The sequence below is a fragment of the Dama dama genome, chromosome 20 (genome assembly GCF_033118175.1).
Source record: "Dama dama isolate Ldn47 chromosome 20, ASM3311817v1, whole genome shotgun sequence".
NCBI lineage: Eukaryota > Metazoa > Chordata > Mammalia > Artiodactyla > Cervidae > Dama > Dama dama.
The window spans coordinates 37,896,564-37,922,878 of NC_083700.1; positions in this window are offsets into that span (position 1 = coordinate 37,896,564).

A 26,315-nucleotide genomic window follows, 5' to 3' on the forward strand; every position below is an offset into this window, starting at 1 on the left:
GCACACCTAGTATGGAATCTTGATTTATGTGGAAGCTTTCTTTATTTGAAGAACTACAAGGATCGTCTTTTCCCAACATTTATAACTTGATGGAATTATCTGAAATATAAAAATATGTTGCTCTCTAAAAAATAAAATCATTTTGTCATCACCTGTGATGAGGTTAGATGTTGCCATTTTTACTGTTAAAAGGAAAACCTTAAGTCAGATGTGTTTTGAATGAATTCTTGATTCACAATGGAAGTTGCTCACAGCTAAAATGAAATATGTGATACATTCACTACTGTTTGTTCTCTCAGATTTCTAAATACAAAGACAAAAAGGACAGAAAACACTTTGTGTTTGGTATAACCTTGAGAATCAATCCTAACAGTTAAATGTCAAATTGCTGAGTTACTTGCTCTTATTATCTTCCAACTATTCCACATTCTTTTAATTGATTCGATGTTGTAAAGATAAATGCCTTGGGTTACACGTAACACAGAATACAGCAAAACATAATGCAATTTCATATATAATCTTCTGTAATTACTTATTACACACGGCTATACATGAAAGATAGAAACAATAATAGAATAAGCGAAAAATATTTAGGGCAAACCTTATTACTGAAATTATATTGTGAAAGATCCTGAGATAGTTTTTGATCTACCGTGTCCAGATGTAAGCAATGAGATGATCAAATTTCCCAGATTTCCCTGGTTTTACATTAGACACAGTAGGGGATAACTGGCAAAGGGACTCGCCTTCCCAGTAGTTAGAAGGAATTCTGGGCATTTTAAGAAGGCAAACAACTAATTCACAGTGAAAGTTGATACGTAAGGAGTAAGACATCATTAAATTGCCTGAAGACCCGCCACTGTATGATAAAAGCAAAGTATCAAAATTGACCTTGCTATCAATATGAGACTGGACAAAACCTTAGGCATGAAATGGATGTCAGCCCTTTGAAACGCAAACAACTACATAGGTAGCTTAACATCATTTGTTGTTGTTGTTGTTTACTCAATAAATCATGTCTGACTCTTTTTTGACCCCATGGACTGTAGCAGGAGGCTCCCCTGGTGACTCAGTGGTAAAGAATTCGCCTGCAATGCAGGAGACACAGGAGACGTGGGTTTGATCCCCAGGTCAGGAAGATCCCTTGGAGGAGAGCATGGCAACCCACACAAGTATTCTAGCCTGGAGAATCCCAGGGACAGAGGAGCCGAGTGGCCTACGGTCCATGGGGTTGCAAAGCGTCTGAAACAACTGAAGCAAATAAACACACATGCATGGACTGCAGCCTTCCAGGCTCCTCTGTCCAAGAACTTCCTTCTCCAGGGGATCTTCCCAACCCAGGGATCGAACCCATCATCTCCTGCATTGGCAGGAGGATTCTTTACTCCTGATCCAACAGGGAAGACTTAACATCATTTAGCCAGGACCAAATTTTGATGGAAAAAGGGTGGCAAAACACATTCATTTAGGTTGAACATAAATTTTTATTAATTATCAATGTTCAACAAAATACACAATTTCAAAAGCATGTAATGCCTTATTAATTTTTCACTGTTATTGCTTTCATTCCATTGCCAACCTCTGAGGATTCTCTATTCTGCAGATATAGCTTAGTAATAATCTAACTCTTCTAAGTTGACAAATTATCAGAGTTTGACTAGAGAAATTAAGAGACTCATACAAAACTAATTCTATGATGAGTTCATAACAGTGTTATACAGAATCGAGGATTTTGTCCCTATCCGAGGCTGTCAAATGTTTCCTAATAGTAAAATGGTTGGAGGGCATGAATCCAAGGACTGCAAGGGTATGATCTAAACAATATTTCTATGAATGTGAACTTTTACATTTCTAGTTATAATAAGACAGATTATTAAAGTTTCTTTAATTGCAACCCACACTGTATTTATTTAAATATAAATTTAAATAAAATTTGTATTATAAATTCCCTTGAAAAAACTCTCACATACATATGAACAATTTCCTATCTGTTTCATTGATTACGTGGTGTTGCAATCAAATTATCAAGATCAGAAAATGAATGTATAACTCGCTCGGTCACGTCTGACTTTGTGATTCCATGGACTGTAGCCCACCAGGCTTCTCTGTCCATGGAATTCTCTAGGTAAGAATACTGGAGTGGGTTGTCATTCCCTTCTCCGGGGGATCTTCCTGACCCAGGGATCAAACCCGGGTCTCCCGCACTGCAGGCAGATTCTTTACCACCTGAGGACTGGAGAACACTGAGTTAAACTGGCAGGAGTTGATAATTGAATTCTTAAAAAAAAGTTCTTTGTACCTTTAGTGAGATATAACTGATATATAATAAGTTTAAGGTGTACAATATGATGATTTGATGCACATTATATTGTGAAGTGATTGCCACAGTATGGTTAAATAACACATTCATCAGTCTACATATTTGCCTTTTTCTATTTGTCAGTGAGAACATATAAGATCTGCTCTCTTAGGCTCCTTCAAGGATAAAATGTAACCATTAACTTTAATCATCATGCTGTACATTAAATCCCCAGAGTTTATATATCTTATAGCTGAAAGGTTTTACAATTTGACCACCTACTTTCATTTGTATTTGGCAACCAAAATTCTACATTATGATTCTATGAATTTTGATTGTTTTAGATTCTACATATAAGGGAGATCTTAGTATTTGTCTTTGTTAGTCTGACTTACTTCACTTAGCATGATGCCTCAACTTTCATCCTTGACATGAAAAATGGCAAGATTTTCTTCTTTTTTTATAACTGAATAATACGTCAATATGTGTGTGTGTATAAAAGTGCACATATATTCATTTTATATGAATCTTTATTCATTTGTTTACCATAGGCACTTAGGTTGCTTCCATATATTGGCAATCATAAATAATGCTGGAATAATCCTTGGTGGCTCAGCAGTAAAGAGTCCATCTGCCAATGTAGGAGACATGGCAACCCACTCCAGTATTCTTGCCTGGGCAATCCCATGGACAGAGGAGCTTGGTGGGCTACAGTCCATGGGGTTGCAAAAAAGTCAGACAAGACATCTAAATAACAACAAACACTGAAGTGCAGGTATCTCTTTGATATCATATTTTTTTCCTATGGATATATGCCCAGAAGTGGGATTATTGGATAATATAGTAGCTCTATCTTTAACTTTTGAGGAACTTCCATACTTTATCCATAGTGTCTGTACCAATAAACATTTGCTACAACAGTGCACAAGGGTTCCCTTTTATCCACATCCTCACCAAACTTTTATCTTTTTGATTCGAGCCATTTTAACAGATGTGAAAAGGTATCTGTAAGTCATTTGTATATCTTGTTTGGAAAAATGCCTATTAAGGTCATTTACCCATTTTTAATTGGGTTATTTCATTCCTTTGCATGGGAATATCCAGCTGTCTAAAGTTCACATTTTGAAGAGACTGTTTTTTCTCAATTGAGTATTCTTGGCTCCCATGTCAAATATTAGTTGGCTGTATATGTATGAGTTTATATCTGGGCTCTCGATTGTGTTCCATTAGTCTATGTGTCTTTTTAAATGCATGTATCTTTTTCCATCCTTTACTCTCAGCCTATCTGGCCTAGATGCAAAAGCAAGTTTCTTATAGGCAGCATATCACTGAATGTTGATTTTCTTTTAGTCCATTCAAGGTTTTAATGTTTTTATGAGATAATTCAATTTCTTTAAAGTAACAGTGATAGATAAGGACTTACTGTTGCCATATGACTCACAGTTTTAAGACTATTTCAAATAATCTGCCTTTGAAATAATTTATTCGTCTGCCTGGCTGAGCCTATTGTTAAAGCTCTTTAGTAAATTTTTCAGTTTATTCATTGTATTCTTCAGCTCTAGGAATTCTGTTTAAATTTCTGAATGAAATCTAATTTTTTTTATCAAACTTATTTTCTTTTTGTGTTATTTTCCAAATTTTGTCCAGTTTTCTCTCTGTGTGTTCTTATAGTTCACTAAACTTTAAAAGTATTATTCTGAAATCTCCGTCAGACAGTTCATAAATATCCATATCTTCAGGGTCAGTTATTAGAATTTTATTATTCACTTTGGTGGTTTCATGTTTATGTGATTTTGTGTGATCCTTGTATCCCTGTGCTAGTATCCACACATTTAAGTAAGTGATCTCTTCTTCCAGACTTGCAATCCTGAATTCCAAGTTTGTTGTTGTTAGTTGCTAAGCCATGACTGACTCTTTTGCTACCACATGGACTGTAGCCTGCCAGGCTCCTCTGTCCATGGAACCTTCCAGTCAAGAATGGTGAACTGGGTTGCTATTTCTTTCTCCAAGGGATCTTCCTGACCCAGGGATCAAACCCACATCTCTTGTGTCTCATGCACTGGCAGGCAGATTCTCTACTGCTGAGTCACCGGGGAAGCCCAAATTGCAAACTTAGATTTAGGATAATCCATTTCTTTTTGTTCATATCAATTCCAGATTGAAACATAAACACACATAAAATATAGAGCAACAGTTTCCCACTGATTTATATATCAGTATAATTGAATAAAAATGCCCAAATTGCTGCTACCACATATGTCACAGTTGAGTTACATAGTCTTAGAAATTCAATAGATAGATTTTATGACAAAATGAACTATTTTCATCCTATGGATTCTCAAAATGGTCAGCAGTAAACTTGTCATAATATCTTTTTGCCTCAGTAAAATACATGAAAACAAAATTTCAAAGAGAAAAAATAGTAATCTATTCACTTCATTGTAATTTAAACTTACAGGTAAACTCAGTTTCAAAAAACTCATTGACTTGACAATAGATACTTTTTATTATTTATTTGTATTTATGGTATTTCATATTCAATACCACCACCTATTTTTCAGAGCCTCATTCCCCTTCTATCATTGTCTCTTGCAATTGTACCTTTACCTATCTCTCACCATTGATGCTAACTCTTCTTATGGAGTACTGTTATATGAATATTGTCAACAAGGCATTCCTACATCTCCAAAGTAAAATCCAAACCCTTGAGTGATATTCAGAAGTGGCTCCAACATAATTTGTTGTTCCAGTCTTGTTTCAGATATCCCTATATACTCTAGTGCTCCAATCACCAATTTCCTGAAAGAAAAAAGCTGTCTATTTTCTGCCATTTTATGATCTATGGCAATTTTCCATCTCTCTCCAAACATCATAAAGATTGAGTTTGCCATGTCTCAACTCAATTCCCACTTACTCACAAAGTTTTCCCTAGTTATTCAGTATATGCAACTCCTTCCCTCTGAAGGTCTCTTAAATATTCAGCATCTACCCAATGCCAGGCTCAATGTTACTCATTGTGGTCACTTTTTTATGGAGATTTTGGCTGAGTGTGGGAAGAGACACAAGTAAAGATATAATAAAAATATAATACAGCAGATTATGGTAGCAGTCCAGGTTGCTGTGAGAGTATAAATAGGTGATGCTGACCTAATAAAGTGAGAGAAAGGAAATCCTGGAGACCTGTTTCAAGTCTTGAAAGATAGAGAGTTGGTGAAGTGAGGATAAGAAAGGTATTATAAGCTGTGCTGTACTGAGTCGCTCAGCCGTGTCTGACTCTTTGCGACACTATGAACTGCAACCTGTCAGGCTCTTCTGTCCATGGGGATTCTCCAGGCAAGAATACAGGAGTGGGTTGCCATGCCCTCCTCCAAGGGATCTTCCTAACCCAGGGCTCCAGAACTTCAGGCAGATTCTTTACCATCTGAGCCACCAGGGAAGCCCAAGAATATTGGAGTGGGTTATCTATCCCTTCTCCAGGGAATCCTCTGGACCAAGGAATCAAGCCAGGGTCTAGTGCAGATTCTTTACCAGCTGAGTTACCAAGGAGGACACCTATTTTCCAACTTGGAAACAAGTCCATGTACTAGGTGTATTGTTTATTATGCACTAAGCATATATAATTTTCATTCATTCAAGACATAGGTGTTGAGTATATATGAATATGAAACTTTTAGCTGCAAAGAACAAAAAAATTATCTTGATGGGTATCAAGATTTTTTATATAAAACAAGATTTTTGAAATTAATATAGCTTCAAAGTATACCAACTTGGTAGCTTTAACAATGTTAACCATTACCAAGATTCATTCCACCCTTCTATCCTGCCATTTCTGTTTTATTCCCCATAGGAACTCAAAAAGGAATCAGAGAGATACTGTTTCTTTTAATGTATCAAATTTTAATAGTAAGGGACTTTTTTCTTTAAGTTCATAGATTTCCAAGTCCCAGTGGGGAGAATGTGTTACATGTCAAACCTTAGTCAATCACTTGCAAGGGGAGTTGGATCATAATGATTGACTTAGATCAACTCAGAATTATCATTAGAGATGAAGAGAGGAATGCAATTCCTTGAGTCTTGTGTGGATGTAGTGCCTACAAACCAAACTGGACTCTGCTAGTAAGGACAGCTATCTGCAAGACTGACTATTTGCCATGCATCATGCATGAGGCTAGGAAGGTAACGCTGAATGAAATACATCATTCTGACTTTAACAGGCTTTGAAAATGCTGAGTAAATTATGTTAAGGTAACACAAGTAATGACAGATAACAAATTTTTATTTTTTAAGAAAAATGTACACGGAGATATAAGAGCAATTAATGTTAGATTTTATTTAATATCATGTATCAAGTGCAGCAGCTGTGATGGGTGGCGCAGAAGTGAGGCTGAGAGGAGCTACTTCACCTCCAAAGTAAGGGGCGGAGGCTGCGCTTGGCTGTAGCAGTTGTGAAGAGATACCCCACATGCAAAGTGAGAGAAACCCAGGTAAGACAGAGGCACTGAGAGAGGGCATTAGAGGGCAGACAGACAGAAACCACAATCACAAACAACATGCCAACATGATCACATGGACCACAGCCTTGTCTGACTCAATGAAACTAAGTCATGCCGTGTGGGCCACCCAAGACGGAAGGGTCATGGTAGAGAGGTCTGATGGAAAGTGGTGCACTGGAGAAGGGAATGGCAAACCACTTCAGTATTCTTGCCTTGAGAACCCCATGAACAGCATGAAAAGGCAAAAAGATAGGACACTGAAAGATGAACTCCCCAGGTCTGTAAGTCCCCGAAATGCTTCTGGTGATCAGTGGAGAAATAACTACAGAAAGAATGAAGGGATGCAGCCAAAGCTAAAACAACACTCAGTGGTGGATGGGACTGGTGACAGAAGCAGGGTTCGATGCTGTTAAAAGGAATATTGAATAGGAACCTGGAATGTTAGGTCCATGAATCAAGACAAATTGGAAGTGGCCAAACAGGAGATGGCAAGAGTGAACATTGACATTCTAGGAATCAGCGAACTAAAATGGACAGGAATTGGGTGAATTTAACTCAGATGACCATTATGTCTACTACTGTAGGCAGGAATCCCTTAGAAGAAATGGAGTAACCATCATAGTCAACAAGAGTCCAAAATGCAGTACTTGGATGCAATCTCAAAAACAACAGAATGATCTCTGTTCATTTTCAAGGCAAACCATTCAATATTATGGTAATCCAAGTCTATGCCCTGACCAGTAACGTTGAAGAAGCTGAAGTTGAACAGTTCTATGAAGACCTACAATACCTTTTAGAACTAACACCCAAAAAAGATGTCCTTTTCATTATAAGGGACTGGAATGCAAAAGTAGGAAGTCAAGAAACACCTGAAGTAACAGGCAAATTTGGCCTTGGAGTACAAAAGGAAGCACGTAAAAGGCTAATTAGAGTTCTGCCAGGAGAATGCACTGGTCATAGCAAACACCCTCTTCCAAAACACAAGAGAAGACTCTACAAATGGACATCACCAGATGGTCAACACCAAAATCAGATTCATTATACTCTTTGCAGCTGAAGATGGAGAAGCTCTATACAGTCAGCAAAAACAAGATCAGGAGCTGACTGTGGCTCAGATCATGAACTCCTTATTGCCAAATTCAGACTTAAACTGAATAAAGTGGAGAAAATCACTAGACCATTCAGGTATGACCTAAATCAAATCACTTATGACTATACGGTGGAAGTGAGAAATAGATAAGTGACTAGATCTGACATAGTGCCTGATGAACTATGGATGGAGGTTCATGACATTGTATAGAAGACAGGAATCAAGACCATCCCCAAGTAAAAGAAATGCAAAAAAGCAAAATGGCTGTCTGAGGAGGCCTTACAAATAGCTGTGAAAAGAAGGGAAATGAAAAGCAAAGGAGAAAAGAAAAGATACACCCATTTGAATGCAGAATTCCAAAGAATAGCAAGAAGAAATAAGAAAGCCTTAATCAGTGATCCATGCAAAGAAACAGAGGAAAACAATAGAATAGGAAAGACTAGAGATCACTTCAAGAAAATTAGAAATACCAAGGGAACATTTCATGCAAAGATGGGCACAACAAAGGACAGAAATGGTATGGACCTAACAGAAGCAGAAGATATTAAGAAAAAGTAGCAAGAATACACAGAAGAACTCTACAAAAAAATCTTTATGAGCCCAGATAATCATGATGGTGTGATCACTCACCTAGAGCCAGACAACCTGGAATGTGAAGTCAAGTGGGCCTTAGGAAGCATCACTACGAACAAAGCAAGTGGAGGTGATGGAATTCCAGTTGAGCTATTTCAGATCCTGAAAGATGATGCTGTGAGGGTGCTGCACTCAATGTGCCAACAAGTTTGGAAAACTCAGCAGTGGCCACAGGACTGGAAAAAGGTCAGTTTTCATTCCAATCCCAAAGAAAGGCAATGCCAAAGAATGCTCAAACTACCGTACAATTGCACTCATCTCATGCATTAGTAAAGTAATGCTCAAAATTCTCCAAGCCAGGCTTCAGCAATATGTGAACCGAGAACTTCCAGATGTTCAAGCTGGTTTTAGAAAAGGCAAAGGTACCAGAGATCAAATTGCCAACATCTGCTGAATCATTGAAAAACCAAGAGTGTACCAGAAAAACATCTTTTTCTGCTTTATTGACTATGCCAAAGCTTTTGACTGTGTGGATCACAATAAACTGTGGAAAATTCTGAAAGAGATGGGAATACCAGGCCACCTGACCTGCCACTTGAGAAACCTGTATGCAGGTCAGGAAGCAACAGTTAGAACTGGACATAGAACAATAGACTGGTTCCAAATAGGAAAAGGAGTACGTCGAGGCTGTATATTGTCACCCTGCTTATTTAACTTCTATGCAGAGTACATCATGAGAAACGCTGGCTGGAGGAAGCACAAGCTGGAATCAAGACTGCTGGGAGAAATATCAATAACCTCAGATATTCAGATGACATCACCCTTATGGCAGAAAGTGAAGGTGAACTAAAAAGCCTCTTGATGAAAGTGAAAGAGGAGAGTGAAAAAGTTAACTTAAAACTCAACATTCAGAAAACTAAGATCATGGCATCCAGTCCCATCACTTCATGGCAAATAGATGGGGAAACAATGGAAACAGTGGCTGGCTTTATTTTTCTGGGCAGATGGTGATTGCAGCCATGAAGTTAAAAGAGGCTTATTCCTTAGAAGGAAAGTTATGACCAACCTAGACAGCATATTTAAAGCAGAAACATTACTTTGCCAACAAAGGTCCATCTAGTCAAGCTATGGTTTTTCCATTAGTCATGTATGGATGGGAGAGTTGGGCTATAAAGAAAGCTGAGTGCTGAAGAATTGATGCTTTTGAACTCTGGTTTTGTTGATGACTCTTCAGAGTCCCCTTGGACTGCAAGGAGATCCAACCAGTCCATCCTAAAGGAGATCAGTCCTGGGTGTTCACTGGAAGGACTGATTCTGAAGCTGAAACTCCAATACTTTGGCCACCTGATGAGAAGAGCTGATTCATTGGAAAAGACCCTGATGCTGGGTAAGATTGAGGGCAGGAGGAGAAAGGGACGACAGAGGATGAGATGGTTGGATGGCATCACTGACTCAGTGGACCTGGGTTTGGGTGGACTCTGGTAGTTGGTGACGGACAGGGAGGCCTGGCGTGTGCAGTACATGGGGTCGCAAAGTGTTGGACATGACTGAGCGACTAAACTGAAGTAAGGTTTCTATGATGAAATGCATTTGACCTATACTTTGAGATCTAAGTCAGAGAAAGGAAGTGAAGAGAAGACAATTTAAGGGAAGTTATATTCTTAGCAAAGGAAAGAGCATCTGCATAGGCTATGAGGCTAGTTTTAGTATAGCACCTTTGAGGAATGGAAATTCAGCTTGAATTCAAAAGACATTGATGAATGAGCTTATCAATAGGATTTCCTCCTTTTCTTCTAAAAGCTTTTCATTTGTGATCTCACCCTCATTTTACCTATGCTATATTCAAGCATCAGGGTAATAAGGAAATGGAAGTGTGAACTGAAGAAACTCTACTGATAGCATATCAGATTCCTCACCATAATAGTTACACTTTGTGCTGTGTCAACCTTTCACTGCTCATTTATTACTCACCTATAAATCAGTCTTTGCTGTGATGTTTCTGGGAACATAAAATACTGCAAAACATCTGTTATCCTCAAGAATGTAGAGCAGGACTTCAAAGTCCAAAATTTAAATAGGTCACACCTCTCTAAATATTGTTTGGTATAACCAAGCTATAGGAGCACTTCCTTATTTCCTCATGCCCCAGTGTTGGTTGAAGCAAGTGGAGTGAACAGTAGAACTTTTGTTTTCTCCTGTGGATATTGACCAGGTATCAGCAAAAAGAGTATTACTGTACTTTCAATTAAAATAAAAATAAATAAAATAATTCTAAAGCTTAATATCAAAACATTTAGAATATACTGCAAAGGTTGAATTTTAAGAAAAAAAAGTTTTCAAAAGGAAGAAAATGTATAATTTCCAACTAAGTTGAAACTGCCTGTCTATAAAAAATACTGCAAACAAAATTCATCTTAGTTTAAACATAATGGGTCTAATGTTACATTAATATATTCTGATCCCTGATCTTTAATATTCCCAGTAGAAAAAAAAAGATTATTTAAAAAGTAAAAATTTTCTCAAATTATTTTGTCTTCTACTTGCTTAAATTTTCTCAGTTCATGCACAAAGAATTTGAGTTCAAATGATGATACATTTGAACTCAAATTCTTTGTGCAGGGTACACAATTTCAAATAATTTTAAATGAAAAGAAAAGAAGAGAATGAAATCCTCTTTAGCATTATTAGAAGCTTACAGTAAAAGATCTAACAAAGGAAGAAGAAACAGAGAGAGATTAAAAAAAGGATTAAAGAAAAAATCCACAGATGAAGCCATATAGTGTCATGCTTATTCCTGAAATGAGAGTTGACACATCAATATCAGCTAGAAAATGTAAAGGTAATTTTAGTACCTCTAAACATATAGAGGCACTGCTTGAAGAAAAGCTGGAGATCTATATCAAGAGTGTAGCTGCATCACTTTGTATGCCTTGTGAGATTTTTTTTTTTTTTAATAAGTTGATCTGAACAAGGCCTGCCAGCTATTCACAGTCTCTGTTACTTGAGTGTTACTTTGAAGAGTAAAATAGGTGCTTGCAAGTGTTGGTTTCAGAAGACAGTTTATAGTGAGGTTATCACTTAAATGATTTTTATTCTGCTCTCAAAAAAAAAAAAAAAAAAAAAAACAGTGATACATAGTAGGTGGTTGAAAAAAAAAAAGAGAGAGAGAGAGAATGAAACTTAACTATCTTTACTGAAGACAGGTATAGTCAAAATTCAGTTTATTCCACTGTATAACCTTTGATTTTTATCTCTAACTTTTCTTCCTTTCATTAAAGTGAAGTGAAGTCATTCAGTCATGTCTGACGCTTTGTGACCCCATGGACTGTAGCCTACCACGCTCTTCCATCCATGGGATTTTCCAGGCAAGAGTACTGGAGTGGGTTGCCATTTCCTTCTCCAGGGATCGAACCTGGGTCTCCCGCATTGTAGGCAGACGCTTTACTGTCTGAGCCAATGTCTAAATAGATTATGAAAAACCAATCCAACCCTGATTTTAGTTCTCCTCTTATTATTTCTTAAGTCATAGCAATGCTTTTTAAGTAGCTCTGTGGTTATCCTGATAACTTTCTGCTTTCAGCATGTTGAATAAGCACTTCACAGAAACCACATTCCTAACATGCTGGGCTACAGGATTTACTGCTTTATACTATTAAGTGTATCAGTCAGGGTACAAAGAAAAAGAACCAAGATGAATAATATAAAGTAAGTGATTTATTACAAGGACTAGATCTTAAGCAATTGTTGGACTTGGTGGACTGGTTTCTGTGGCCGAATATCTGCATGTATACTCTTCAACCTGAGTCACTATAGCTTAGCCAGAAAGTAATAAAGACAAGCTGGATATGGAAAAGAATAAGGGGGAAATGGAACCCAAAAGGATACAATAAAACTCACAATTGTCTTGCACTACCTCCAACTTTGATGCTACAGGTGACCTGTTAAGAAATTTCCTGCCCCAATATCAAAAAAAAAAAAAGAAAAGAAAAGAAAAACAACTCAGTTATAAAATGGGCAGAAGAGCTGAATAGCCATTTTACAAAGATGACAGGCTCTTGAAAAGATATGCAACATCACGAATCATAAAGGGCCAGCAAATCAAAACCACAATGAGATATAACCTCACACCTGCCAGAATTATTATTGTCAAAAAGCCAACAAATAACAAATGCTGATAAAGATGTAGAGAAAAGGAAACCCTCATGTACTAGTGGTAGGAATATAAAATGGGGCATCCACTATGGAAAACGACATGGATATTCCTCAAAAGTGAAAAACAGAACTACCAGATGATCCAACAATTCCACTTCTGGGTATTTATCCAAAGGAAGCAAAAACACTAATCTGAAAGGATATATGCAAACCTGTGCAAAAATGTCAAATCACTATGTTGTATAACAGGAACTAACACAGTGCTGTAGGTCAATTATAATTCAAAAACAAACAAACAAAAATATATCTGTGGTTACCAGAGGTGAGGCGTGGGGAGAGGTAGAATTGGATGAAGGCAGTTAAAAGGTATAAAATTCTGGTTATAAGATAAATAAATAGCAAGGATATAACATATAGCATGATAAGTATAATTAACACCACTATATGTTATACATGAAAGTTATTAAGAGAGTAAACCCTAAGAGTTGTCATCACAAAAATTTGTTTTCTACTTCTTTAATTTTGTATATACATGAGATGATTGATGTTCATTAGATTTACAGTTCAGCTGGTAAAGCCTGCAATGCAGGAGACCCAGGTTCAATCCCTGGTTTGCGAAGATCGCCTGGAGAAAGAAATGGCTACCCACTCCAGTATTCTTGCCTGGAGAATTCCATGGACAGAGGAGCCTTGTGGGCTATAGTCCAAAGGGTTGCAAAGAGCTGGACACAACAGCTAACACTTTCAAACTTATGATAATCATTTCAAGACGTAAGTCAAGTTATCATGCTATATACAAACTTATACAGTGCTGTATGTCAATCATATATCAATAAAACTGGAGACAAATAAATAAACAAATAAATAAATCAAGTTGGTCCCTTTCACCAGATAGCTACACACTCTCTTAGGACAAGTGCACTTGTCTCAGAACTCAGAGAAGTTGAAGGAGGAGATTTGGCAGAAGGTGAAGGTCCAGAAGCTGAAAGTCCAGATGCTTCCTTGTACCAACAAGATGAGTTATAGCATCAATGTCAGTGCCAGGGTCATTGTGGCACCTTACAAAGGTCTTCAAAGTGTAAAGGGACACAGCTGCTGTTTCTCGTTGCCTTTCCCAAAGCACTTGAATGCATCTTATGACAATGCTAACAGAAAACCATACAGTGAAGGAAATCTGGGGAAACACAGTACTAGTTTAGCTAAACTGACACAGCACTAATTCACTCAAGTCCACTTCCTGGCAGATATGCATACTTTTAACTTCTAAATAAAGAGAGGAACAAACCATGATTTTGCCTAACATGCTGAAAGTACTCATGCAATAGAAAATATGCTAAGGGTGCCCCCCCAAAAGAGGCAGTTTCTTTCCAAAAGAAAGGTTTTCTAGATGAAGATAATTTTAGGCATCTTATAACTTAAACACTGAGGTAAACTACTATTAATACATCTTATATTACATGGTAGAGGAAAGACAGAGGAGGAGAAATACCTGATTCATTTATGCACAAGATATAATATCAAAATGAGGAAGAAATACTCATAATTATTGCAACTCCTGATTCTGCAACTGCTCGTGGCCAAATTTCTTGCTTAAGCCATTCTATATTCCCTTGGCTAGTCATGGTTTCTTATATGGTTGCTTGTCTCACACCTTCATTCCTGAAGAAGCTGGGTCATTTGTAAGATTAGATTGTAACAGTTTTCTAATTACTTTAATCAGAAAGAGGCTCTGGCTGCAGCAGGCCTGGGAGGCACCACGTATGGCATAAGTCCTCTTGGAGGAGGTCGCCATTAGCCCTACCATAGAGCCCTGAGCAGATGACCCACAAACTGGAGAACAATTGTACCAAAGAAATTCTCATTTGTTATGAAAGTTCTAGGACCCACAACATATTTCCCAACCTGCAGATCCAGCAAAGGGACTGAGAACCCGCAGGGAATTTGATTTTGGAGGTCAGTGGGATTTGATTACAGAATTTCCACCAGACTGGGAAAACATACTCTTGGAGGGCACAAACAAAGCCTTATATGTACCAGGCCCCAGGAGAAAGGAGCAGTGATCCCACAAGAGACTGAGCCAGACTTGCCCATGTGTGTCCAGGAGTCTCCAGCGGAGGTGTGGGTCAACAGTGGCCTGACATGGGGTCAGGGGCACTGACTACAACAGTGCTGGTATAAGCCCTTTTGAAGGAGGTCTCCATTACTGCCATGACCCCTAACGTAGTTTGGCCTCAGGTCAAATAGGGAAGGAGCCCAGCCCCGCCATCCACAGATAATTGGATTAAATCATTACTGAGCATGGCCTCACCCATCAGAACAAGATCCAGATTCCCCCAAAGCCAGTCTCTCACATCAGGGAGCTTCCACAAGCCTCTTATCCTTATCCATCAGAGGGTAGACAGAATGAAAACCACAATCACAAGAAACTAATCAATTGATCACATGGATCATAGCCTTGTCTAACTCAATGAAGCTATATGCCATGCTGTGAAGGGCCAACAAATATGGGACAGGTCATGGTGCAGAGTTCTCACAAAATGCGGTCCACTGGAGAAGGGAATGGCAAACCACCTCAGTATTCTTTCCTTGGGAACCCCATGAACAGTATGAAAAGGCAAAAAGATAGGACACTGAAAGATGAACTCCCCAGGTCGGTAGGTTCCAAATATGCTACTGGAGATCAGTGGAGAAATAACTCTGGAAAGAATGAAGAGATAGAGCCAAAGTGAAAACAACACCCAGTTGTGGATGTGATTGGTGATGGCAGTAAAGTCTGATGCTATAATGAACAATATTGCATAGGAACCTGGAATGTTAGGTCCATGAATCAAGGTAATTGGAAGTGGTCAAACAGGAGATAGCAAGAGTGAACCCTGACATTTTAGGAATCAGTGAACTAAAATGAACTGCAATGGATGAATTTAATTCAGATGACCATTATATCTACTACTGTGACAAGAATCCCTTAAAATAAACGAAGTAGCCCTCATAGTCAACAGAAGAGTCTGAGATGCAGTACGTGGGTACAATCACAAAAATGACAGAATGATCTGTTCATTTCCAAGGCAAGCCATTCAATACCACATTAAATCAAGTACATGCCCCAACCACTAATGCTGAAGGAGTTGAAGTTGAATGGTTCTAAGGCCTGCAAGACCTTCTAGTCAGTCAGTCAGTTCAGTCGCTCAGTTGTGTCTGACTCTTTGTGACCTCATGGACTGCAGCATGCCAGGCTTCTCCAGTAGCATATTGGTTTGGAAAGGAGTACAACAAAGCTGTATATTGTCACCCTGCTTATTTAATTTATATGCAAAGTACATCATGCAAAATGCTGAGCTGAATGAAGCACAAGCTGGAATGAAGACTGCTGGGAGAAATATCAATAACCTCAGATATGCAGATGACACCACACTTATGGCAGAAAGCAAAGAGGAACTGGGGACCCTCTTGATGAAAGTGAAAGAGGAGACTGGAAAAGCTGGCTTAAAACTCAACATACAAAAAACAAAGATCATGGCATCCGGTCCCATCATTTCATGGCAAATAGATGGGGAAACAGTGACAGATTTTATTTTCTTGGGCTCCAAAATCACTGCAGATAATGACTGCAGTCATGAAATTAAAAGCTCCTTGGAAGAAAATTATGACAAACCTAGGCAGCATATTAAAAAGCAGAGATGTTACTTTGCCAACAAAGGTGCATCTAGTCAAAGCTATGGTTTTTCCAGTAGTCATGTACGGATGTGAGAGTTGGACTGTAAGAAAGCTGAGTGCTGAAGAATTGATGCTTTTGAACTGTGGTGTTGGAGAAGACTCTTGAGAGTCCCTTGGATTGCAAGATCAGATCAGTCAATCCTAAAGGAAATCAGTCCTGAATACTCATTGGAAGCAATGATGCTGAAGCTGAAGCTCCAATACTTTGGCCATCTGATGTGAAGAACTGACTCATTGGAAAAGACCTTGATGCTGGGAAAGATTGAAGCAAGTAGGAGAACAGGACGACAAAGGATGAAATGGTTGGATGGCATCATGGACTCTATGGACATGAGTTTGAGCAAGTTTCAGGAGTTGTTGGTGGACAGGGAAGTTGGTGTGCTACAGTCCATCAGGTCATAAAGAGTCAGACATGACTGAGCAAGTTAACTGAACTTAATCAGAAAACATGGGACTCAATATTGTAGGAGTAGGAAGCTAACATTTTCTCAGGAAATGAGAATAAGAAAGGACACTTATTTCCTAGACTTGTGAGTCTTGGCTATGGCTAAAAAAAATAGTTATAAGCTAATTACTGATTTAAGACATATGTTCTATCCTGGGCAACATAACCATAGTGTAGGATTATAACTCAGACTTCAGTAGGCCACTGAATATCAGGCAAACTATTTCAAGATGATGGGTAAAAAAGTAGAAGTAGATTAAATGAGCATGATCATATTATTGCCTTTTACTTGCTATAACGTGGTATTTGAAGATGAGTTAGGCATCCTTTAAGTCCACAGATTTTGGCAAAAGCAGTACAGGTAAAGAAGGCGAATCCAGCCGCCAAGTATTTGTTTCTGTGAGAAAAATAACAGTGTCACTGCTTCCATAGATATAGCCCAATGTAATTAACATGACACATGGTGCCTGGTTAATTCTTTTAGGAAATGGAAACATCATGAGATTCTGTCGGCCTCTTCTTTTACCAAGCAGGCCACTTTGCAATACTTAAGTGAAAGACTATGGTGTTGAACCCACAATTAAGCTCAATCTCAAACACTTTGCGCACTTTATTCATGAGCTCATTGGAAAAAAGGAAAAAACTGGGTTGGCTGCGGGGCGAGCCACTGAATGAGTCTTCTAATATACCTTAATTATAAACACCTTAATTATTCCCTTCTGCTAAGAGACTGATCTTTGGTCAGCCTTCATGAGTAGCACAAACATCCTCATATTCTTGACCATTCAGAAATGTCTATCCACATATATAGTTCCTCAGTCACCCATCTCACCAATTTTCAGTTATCCTCTTTACAATCTCTGACCATTCATCCAAACCGCTAGCCACTGCTTGTGAATATCTGTATATCTCTAACTCTAGTTATTTCTTCTTTTAGGGAAATTTAACAATGCAGCACACTACTTGAAGTTCTGTCCACCGGACGAGTTTGCCTTCATCACTCTCTTTTAAGACCCTGAAGCTGGGCTGCAGACATCTATTTTTGTGTAGCATACCCTCCATTATCATTTATAAATAAAAACTCATATTTTTCCCTCATTTAACTGGATAACATGGAATGTCCTAAGAGGCCATAGTGTAGGCTGAGAGATAGGAAGCAATGTAACAGGGCCTATTTGAGATGGAAAAGTGAAGTCGCTCAGTCGTGTCCGACTCTTTGTGACCCCATGGACTGTAGCCTACCAGGCTCCTCAGTCCATGGAATTTTCCAGGCAAGAGTACTGGAGTGGGTTGCCATCTCCTTCTCCAGGGGATCTTCCCAACCAAGTGATTGAATCCAGGTCTCCCACACTGCAGGCAGATGCTTTACCATCTGAGCCACCAGGGAAGCCTAAAACTCTCTTTCTAACTGACTTCCATAGTTCCCAACTATGTTGGTGCACCATGAAGATTTAGCTATTAATGTCAGATCAAAACATGTTTAGTGATCACCATAAATTATGATAATTTCTGTACTCCATATAAAGACTGGGAGAAATGGCTTCAAGTAACATAGGAGAAGGCTAGGAGGAAGATAACATTTTGGCTGTGTAGCACGGTCTTTCCTCTAAGCAACTGAACCTCCATTTGATTCAAAGAACAAAGGCGCTGTAAAATGGTATAATCAGGGAACTGGTTGAGTAGCCAAAATTCCCAATACTGGTGATTCAAGTCATATTTCTATTCGCTAGACCTAGAGCTTTTCAACTCACACATATCAGTGAAATCTTTAACAGGCTGTCCATCTGTGGAAACATGGTATATTAGTCAATGCCAACTATATCTGCAGATGAGACTATTTTAGATTATTCCTCTGACTCTGTTTATCCATAAAATTATCAGAACCTATGTCTTTGATGATTTAGAACCTCCATTTGGCTATAGTCACTTTGGAATCTCATCATCCCTATTGCATACAGGGACCATGGTTTGATGGTAGCATTTCTCATATTTATTTATATGCTACAGAGAATAACCACAACAGCTCTTCAAGAATAAAGAACTATAACACAGCTCTTCAAAGTTCCCCTCATGAAGGAGTGTCTTCTGGATCCTTCTGGGGTATAAGCTAAGGAGCTAGTAGGCAAATTTTACATGACAAATCCTATTTAGCATGTCAGTCTCCTTAAAACCTTGGGCAACTTCATCTACAATATACACCCCAAAAGTTCTGGCATTTCCTTTTTCTTCAGGGTAAGCCACATTTACATCCACAAATCAGTCAACATGAACAGTTAGATCCACTGCTTTCTGTTTGAGTTAACTGATTCAGTTGAGAACCTCATATCAATCAATTTACCCCAAGCAAACATTATATTCTTTCCAACTGAATCCAGGACCCTTAGGAAAAAATTTCCACATATTCTTTCCCATAATTTTTTTGTCATAAGTGTCTGTCATAAATTGGGAAAATAATACAATTATGTTGGTGTGGATTACAGTACCAATGGTTCATACTTTGTAATTAATTCTCCAGGACCAACCGGACTTAAGTCTAGTTATATATCTAGAAGCTATGAACTTCTTGAAGAGGATCAACAGTCCCTTAAAAACATACAAGATCTTCAGGCATAAGAAGACTAACTTCTGACACAGAAGGAACAGCTATTCTTATAATGAAATGAGGCTCAGTAGAATTTAAGAGATTAAGTCCCCCAGCTTCAAGAAATTCTGCCTGTATGTTCTGTAAGTCCTTCTCAATCAATTACATCTAACATAAGGGATCCTATTAGCAGAACTCAGTTTCCATTGCAAGTCAGCTATATACCCTGAGCTCATGATTTCATTTCTACAAGTTCTCCACTGTATTTATAACCAAACAACCAACTCAATTTTATTGTTTATTTTCACTAAAATATTTCAAGGCAGCCACTACTTGTCATGCACTCTTTCTCCTTCTAGCTGTCTACAGGTGATAATTCTGGGTAACTGTGTCACTATGGCATGACAAGACTACCAGAGTCTACAAATGGAAACAATGGCAGGTGGAAACTGAGGCAGTTTGGATTAGTCATGTTTTACTGACTTTTTTCTGACAGAGAAGTGGGTAATGGATGTAGAAGAAGCCTTTCTAAAGAACAGAACAGAATTCCTTATTTATGATTATTCATTGAGTGGAAAACTGATTTATTTTTCATGAAAATAGAACACTCAGATAGACTGCTGATTAATTTGTTTCATCAGCTACAGAGATCAAACTCTCAGCATTTATTTTTACACCAAAATAAAATTATCTCTTTCATGTGTTAATTTTTGTGTCAGCTTAGTCTAAATGCCTTAAGAAAAGTAGATCTTGTATCCTTTACCAGTTAAGAAAAAGAGAGGCTATTTGGTCCCAGTTAAATCTGACAAGAAAGAGGCTGATTAGAAATGTTATAGGGAACCTGCTGTTAAGAAAAATTGTGGATTCCTATTGCCTTGAGACATTCAGTCAGTAAACACTTGTGGGTTTGTTTTTTTTTTTTTTTTTTTTCTATTTTTTTCAAAGACAACATTTAGAGAGACCACAGATTTTAAAACCTCAGAATGGTCATAATTTAAAAGGGAAATGAAACAACAACAACAAAAAAAACCAGTAACAAGATTGACACCAGTCAGGAAAGTCTTCAAAACAGAAGTCTTTTGGCAGCATTGTCAGTTTTATTGTTCTGAAATAAATGGGGGTCTACTGCTGAGATGGCAGAGAAACACTTCATTACCCCCCTGAGTCCTGGATCACTGACTAAGGTATGTGTGCATAAACTGATGGGCAGACTACACTGGATATTTCTCTGTTTACAGTTAAATTTCTAGTGGCATAACGAAATGCCAGCTAGGCAATCTTTGATGCAGCCAGCAAAGTAAGGCTAGTTTGGGACACAGAGAAATTCTACTGCCTGTGGTTACTCTCCACTGGTTCAGAACAGAATAAGTCAGTTAGGAATCACAGAGGGAAACTGAGGTACTAAATTTCATGGTTTCAAAGTTGGGGGACAATATAGTGTTAGTTACAAAGAAAGGAAGAGCATATAGAATTCAGAGTGGTTGCACCAAAAAAGACTTGGGAGATTACTAAGGCTGATAAACATGAGGGCTTCCCTAATAGCTCAGTTCATAAAGAGTCATCCTGCAACGCAGGAGACTTTGGTTCAATTCCTGGGTCAGGAAGATCCCCTGGAGAAGGGATAGGCTGCCCACTCCAGTATTCTCGGGCTTCCCTTGTGGCTCAGCTGGTAAAGAATCTGCCTGCAATGCAGGAGACCTAGGTTTGATCCCAGGGGTTCAGGGGGTTGAGCCACTAGGTACCCTTATAAGGATATTTTGTTCAATTTAGTAGACGGGTACCTAATTTCAAGATCTCTAAGCTTAAAAATAAATTTAAATTTGTCATATGAAGTCAAATTAAACTACTAGAAATATTATTTAAGATGATATAGCCCAAAGAGTGAATATATTAGAAATAGTTGAATAGACAGGTGGGTTCATAGAAGAAACAATTTCATATTTTTTTGACAAGTAGACAGGTAGTCTAAATGTTAAGGTCACTGACTCTAGGGTCAGACTAATTTGAGTTTGAATCCTGGCTATATACCTCCTAATACCTACATGACCTGAGCAATTAACTTCCCTACCTGCTGCTGGAAGTACTGGTGGTTAATGGTTATATGGTCCATTAAGAGTTATTGTAAAGGTTAAATAATCAAATGCATAAAAAGAACTTAACTCCGTTCAGATTGAATACACTCCTACCCTCACATCTGTTTGGTCCCAAACCTTAGTATCTACATATAGTTTGATCTCTCTGTCTTCCATTTGCTGCTAAATGAGATGATTCCTTGGTTAAAATTTTAGTAAATTATAGATTGATGTTACACTGCATCCTAGTAACATTAAGGCATTAAACATTAATAATAATAAGTACAAATAAATAATAATAATAATAATAATTGGAGGCACAATCATCCAATAGGCAGCAGGTTTACAGAATCAAACTTTTCAAGAAATCATTACTCCTTACTGGTAATGAACTCTATCATTATCTCAGAAAACTCTCTTCTCCTTTCTCCAGAGGACACTTGATGTCTTTTCAGTCAGGGAATTTCTGACATTTCAACAAAATCTCTTCAATTTTGGTCTTCCCTTTACGGGAAATGATTGTTTCAAATTATCTGTGCTGGATATAAAATAATTTTTTAATTAATTTTTGGAATAAATTTAACATAGCAGAAGGTATTACTGACAAATACTGTGTCCATACTCAGTAATAAAACCATAAGTTGGTACTACGTATAAATACATTCTACGTGCCAGATGCTATGCCTCTTCTGTTGTATCCAGCTTTGCAACCCTGTGGACTGTAGCATGCCAGTCTCCTCTGTCCATGGGGTTCTCCAGATGAGCATACTGGAGTGTATTGCTATGTCCTCCTCTAGTGGATCTTCCCAATCCAGGGACTGAATCTGCATCTCATTATGTCTCCTGCATTGGCAGGGAGGTTCTTTACCATCCTACAGGGCTGAACTGTCCTATATGGCAGCTACTAGTCCAGTGAAGCTATTGAGTACTTTTGAAATGTGGCCAGCTCAATTGACATGCTAGTTAAGTATAAAATACACTTCAGATACTGAAGACTCTAAAAAAAATTCCAATAATTTTTTCTTTACCATTTATTACATGTCGAAATGGAGAAGGAAGTGGCAACCCACTCCAGTGTTCTTGCCTGAGAAATCCCATAGACAGAGGAGCCTGGTAGGTTACAGTCCACGGGGTCACAAAGGGTTGGACGCGACTGAGCAACTAACACACACACACACATGTTGAAATAATGCTTTTATCATTTTGAGTTAAAATATATTGTTAAAATTAACTTTTCCCTTTTACTTTTTCTATGATATGGCTGCTGTCAAATTGAATGTTACATATGTGACTATCATTATATTGAATAGTGTTGTTCTGGAGAATAAAATGTGGAGTCTAATAGCAATCATAATTTCGCATTCATTTAGGGACTTAAAACACTTAAGCAGTATAGCTAAGAAAGATAGTTCTGATGTATGATTTCAATTCTCTCTTTCTAACCTGAAAAACCTTTCTTTCAAACTTTCCTATTATGACATTACCTTTAAAAGGCTAGATATTTTTTCCTGAAAAATTGGTAAAGAAAGAACATTTTTAACAATTTTAAACTTTACTGACAGGGTAAGCTATTTTCTACTTGAATAGGAGCTAAAAACTCAATTCCCCCATTCAGGAGTACTATGACATTTCTATAAAATAACAGTTAGATGAAACTTAGGAAGTCCTCTATTTACTGTTCCTGTCTTCATTGTTATCACCACAACTGTGAATACTACGATTATTCACAGTAATATCTGTCATGCATTAGATGTATAAGAACTTACTGTGCTAAGCACTTTAAGTCTATTATCTCACAACAATATTGTAAGGCATTAAGTCTATTTCACAGGAAAATAAAACAAATACTTTGCTCAAGGTCACGAAACTAGTAAGTAACAGAAACACGATCTGCCGTAAAACCTGTACCTTTAACAACTATGATTTACTGTCCAATATTAGCATGGCAATAAAAGTGCTATTTGAGATACCACTCTAACTTTTGAGATGGAATAATCAAATTATCGATTGTACTTATGTTTCCATTATGAATGCCTGATTGCATATCATAAAAAACAATGTTCTATTTCTACTGCTTAATGAAAAATAATTCTAATTATTTAAAATATATTTATGTTAACTCTTCTGCTTAATTCAAGTATTCACCCAGCCAGTATACTTTGAAGGTAGCACTAGGGCATTCTGGATACACAATTCAATTCCTAGAGAAGCATGCTTGCTGTTAAAGTCCCTACTAAATTCTAATAGTGCCTCCCCAATTCATTCTAATGACAAAGAACTCTCCCATGCATTTCCACATAGCTTGGTGGAGGATAAGGTAGAGAAAAGAATGTGTCTATGGTTGAATGCCATTGAACATATGATTCAAATATTCACATTTAACTAAACCCTTATAGTCACATCCTTGTCATTACAGTTTAATATTCCCCTGTGAATAGCAATCTACAACTCTCTCCCAATCCCCCACCCTCTAACAGGTATAATCTTTCTCCATTTCCATATTACAAACTGGTATCAATTAGATCCTCCTGGAAATCTCCACTTACAAATTTAGGTATTTATTTGTTTGCTTACTTTTGGCTTTTAAACCATTACAAACTAACAGAAACTTTGTAAGAATTGAACATTTCTGTCAGACACCTTTCCTGAGTCATTTGTGTGTAATTTGCTGATCTGATGCTCCATCACTCCTGAATATTTAACTATAAACTTCTACATTTAAGGTGTTTGTCTTATAAAACCACAGCACAACTATCAAAATCTGTTAAATAGCATTACACATAAAGAAGGTTATTTTCTAAAGATGAGGACAACCCAGTATCTCTTCCATCTCACATGATCTTCTTACAATGTGAGTTTCATATTCCTCAGGGAATGTATGGTTTTGGTCTGGAGGAGGAGGAAGTGGGGGGAAAAGTCTTTATTTCCTCTCCTTGTACTTGTGTAGGCTCTGTGATTTCTGGATGAGAGATCTTTCTGATTCTCCTGGTACAACTGCTATTAGGATCAAGCCACTGTGCCATGAGGAACTGAAAGCAAGGGCGTGGAGAATCCACAGTGAGGTCCTGAATCTGAGCTAACTCAGAATCAACCACCAGAAATGTGAATAAATAAGCCTTCAGATGATTCTTGTTACCAGTCAGCAAATCTTTTTAGCTGAAACCCCTTATACCATGGAGCAGAAAGAAATCATCTTCACTGAACCCTTTTTAAAGGAAAAAGGGTATTAGGAAATCCACAGAATCCATGATCATGATAAAATCATTATCATTTTATGGAACAATAAGATGTACAGGCTTATTTTGCAGTTCCTTACTCTAGCCTTAGAATCAATCATTTCTCCAAGGAGATCTATAAACTTTTAGTGGGGAATGGTGTTTAAAAAACATTTGACCACTAAGTGTGTTTGTGTTTTATGCTAACCTACGTGCATATCAATTTCCTGGCTTTGGCAATTTCAATTCCCTACTAATGCATTTCTCCACTATTAAAACAACAGGTGTGTATGCGTGTATGTAAGATATCTTTACTTTTTCTCTTTATGAAATAAAGTCTTTTTTCATAAATGTGCATTTCCAATCTTTTTCCCCAACTTTGTTATTCTAAAGCAATAATGCAGTTCATTTATTAATTTATAGACATCATAATTCTGTCCAGGCCAAAAACACATACACATACACTCACATACATATTTTATGCTACAGATAGCTTTACTAGGAAACTAAACAGTTAAGTACATTCTGAAAATTGAAATACCATGAGAGTCAATTGTGCAAATCTGTTTTTCTATGATAAATGACTATACAAGACCTGAATTACAACAGTATAGAATGATTTAGAATTATATTTAGACAGTCCCCTATGTCAATGAGAGAGAGTTAGATTTAGTCGATGTAATTTTAATTTTTACTAAAAATGCAGGTTCTTAACTAAGCCACATTTTCTAACAAAATTCAAGATAGGGTTATGAATATAGACAAACCTTGGTGAAAATGATATAAATAGTCAAAGACTAATGAGTAGAATTTTATGTCAAAAAGAGTGTTGGGGGAGACACAGATTTAATACACATTCCCTATCTCAAGGAGTTTACTGTCTAGTGGAAGAAGTAGCTGTGTAACTAATTAAAGTACCCTATGATGAAGGCACTAGTAGTGACACGCATACAGTGGCTAGATGTGCAAAACTTCTCCCCCCAGGTAGCGAGGGCAGTGTTTGATGGGAAGGAACTCCTATCAAGCTCCTTGAAGCAGATCAGACAAAGCAGGAATCCACCTGCAGAATACTTTATAACTAGCTTTCCTATTCTGGGAGTATTTTTATCTCAATGAACTGATATAAACACAGCTAAGTTGCAGAACCAGAAATATGTTCAAAGCAGCCAAGTTCATAACAAGAAGAATAATGTCAATGTCTGAGCTAGTCTCTGAAGAGCTGTTGTTTTCCTATATTTAAAAAACAGAGCTTTTAATCCCTTCAAATTATGACTGTGAATTTAAAAAGAGAGAAAGCAAAAATGGCATCATTTTCTTACCCTGAAAACAGTTATTATGCTAATAATTTACCCTTATCTTGCTAACATGATAAGTCTTCAGAACATATCATTTAAGGAAAATGTACTTAATTAGAAATCATTTCTACACTGGCAGAGTGTGTGTAACATACTGTGTTTTTTTAAAAAAGAAAGTCAGCAAAATTTCTCATGCTGGTTCTCTGTTTATGGAACAAGGTGGAGAATTATAATTAACAAGTCTTCTTTATCCACATTTTTAAAAAATTTCACATTTCTTTAAAACATTTATGGATTACTCATTACCTCAATTTTGTCTGTCTCTCAGGAGTGTTGACTATATTTAGACTGATTACATTTTAGTGCATCGTAAGATACTAAAGATA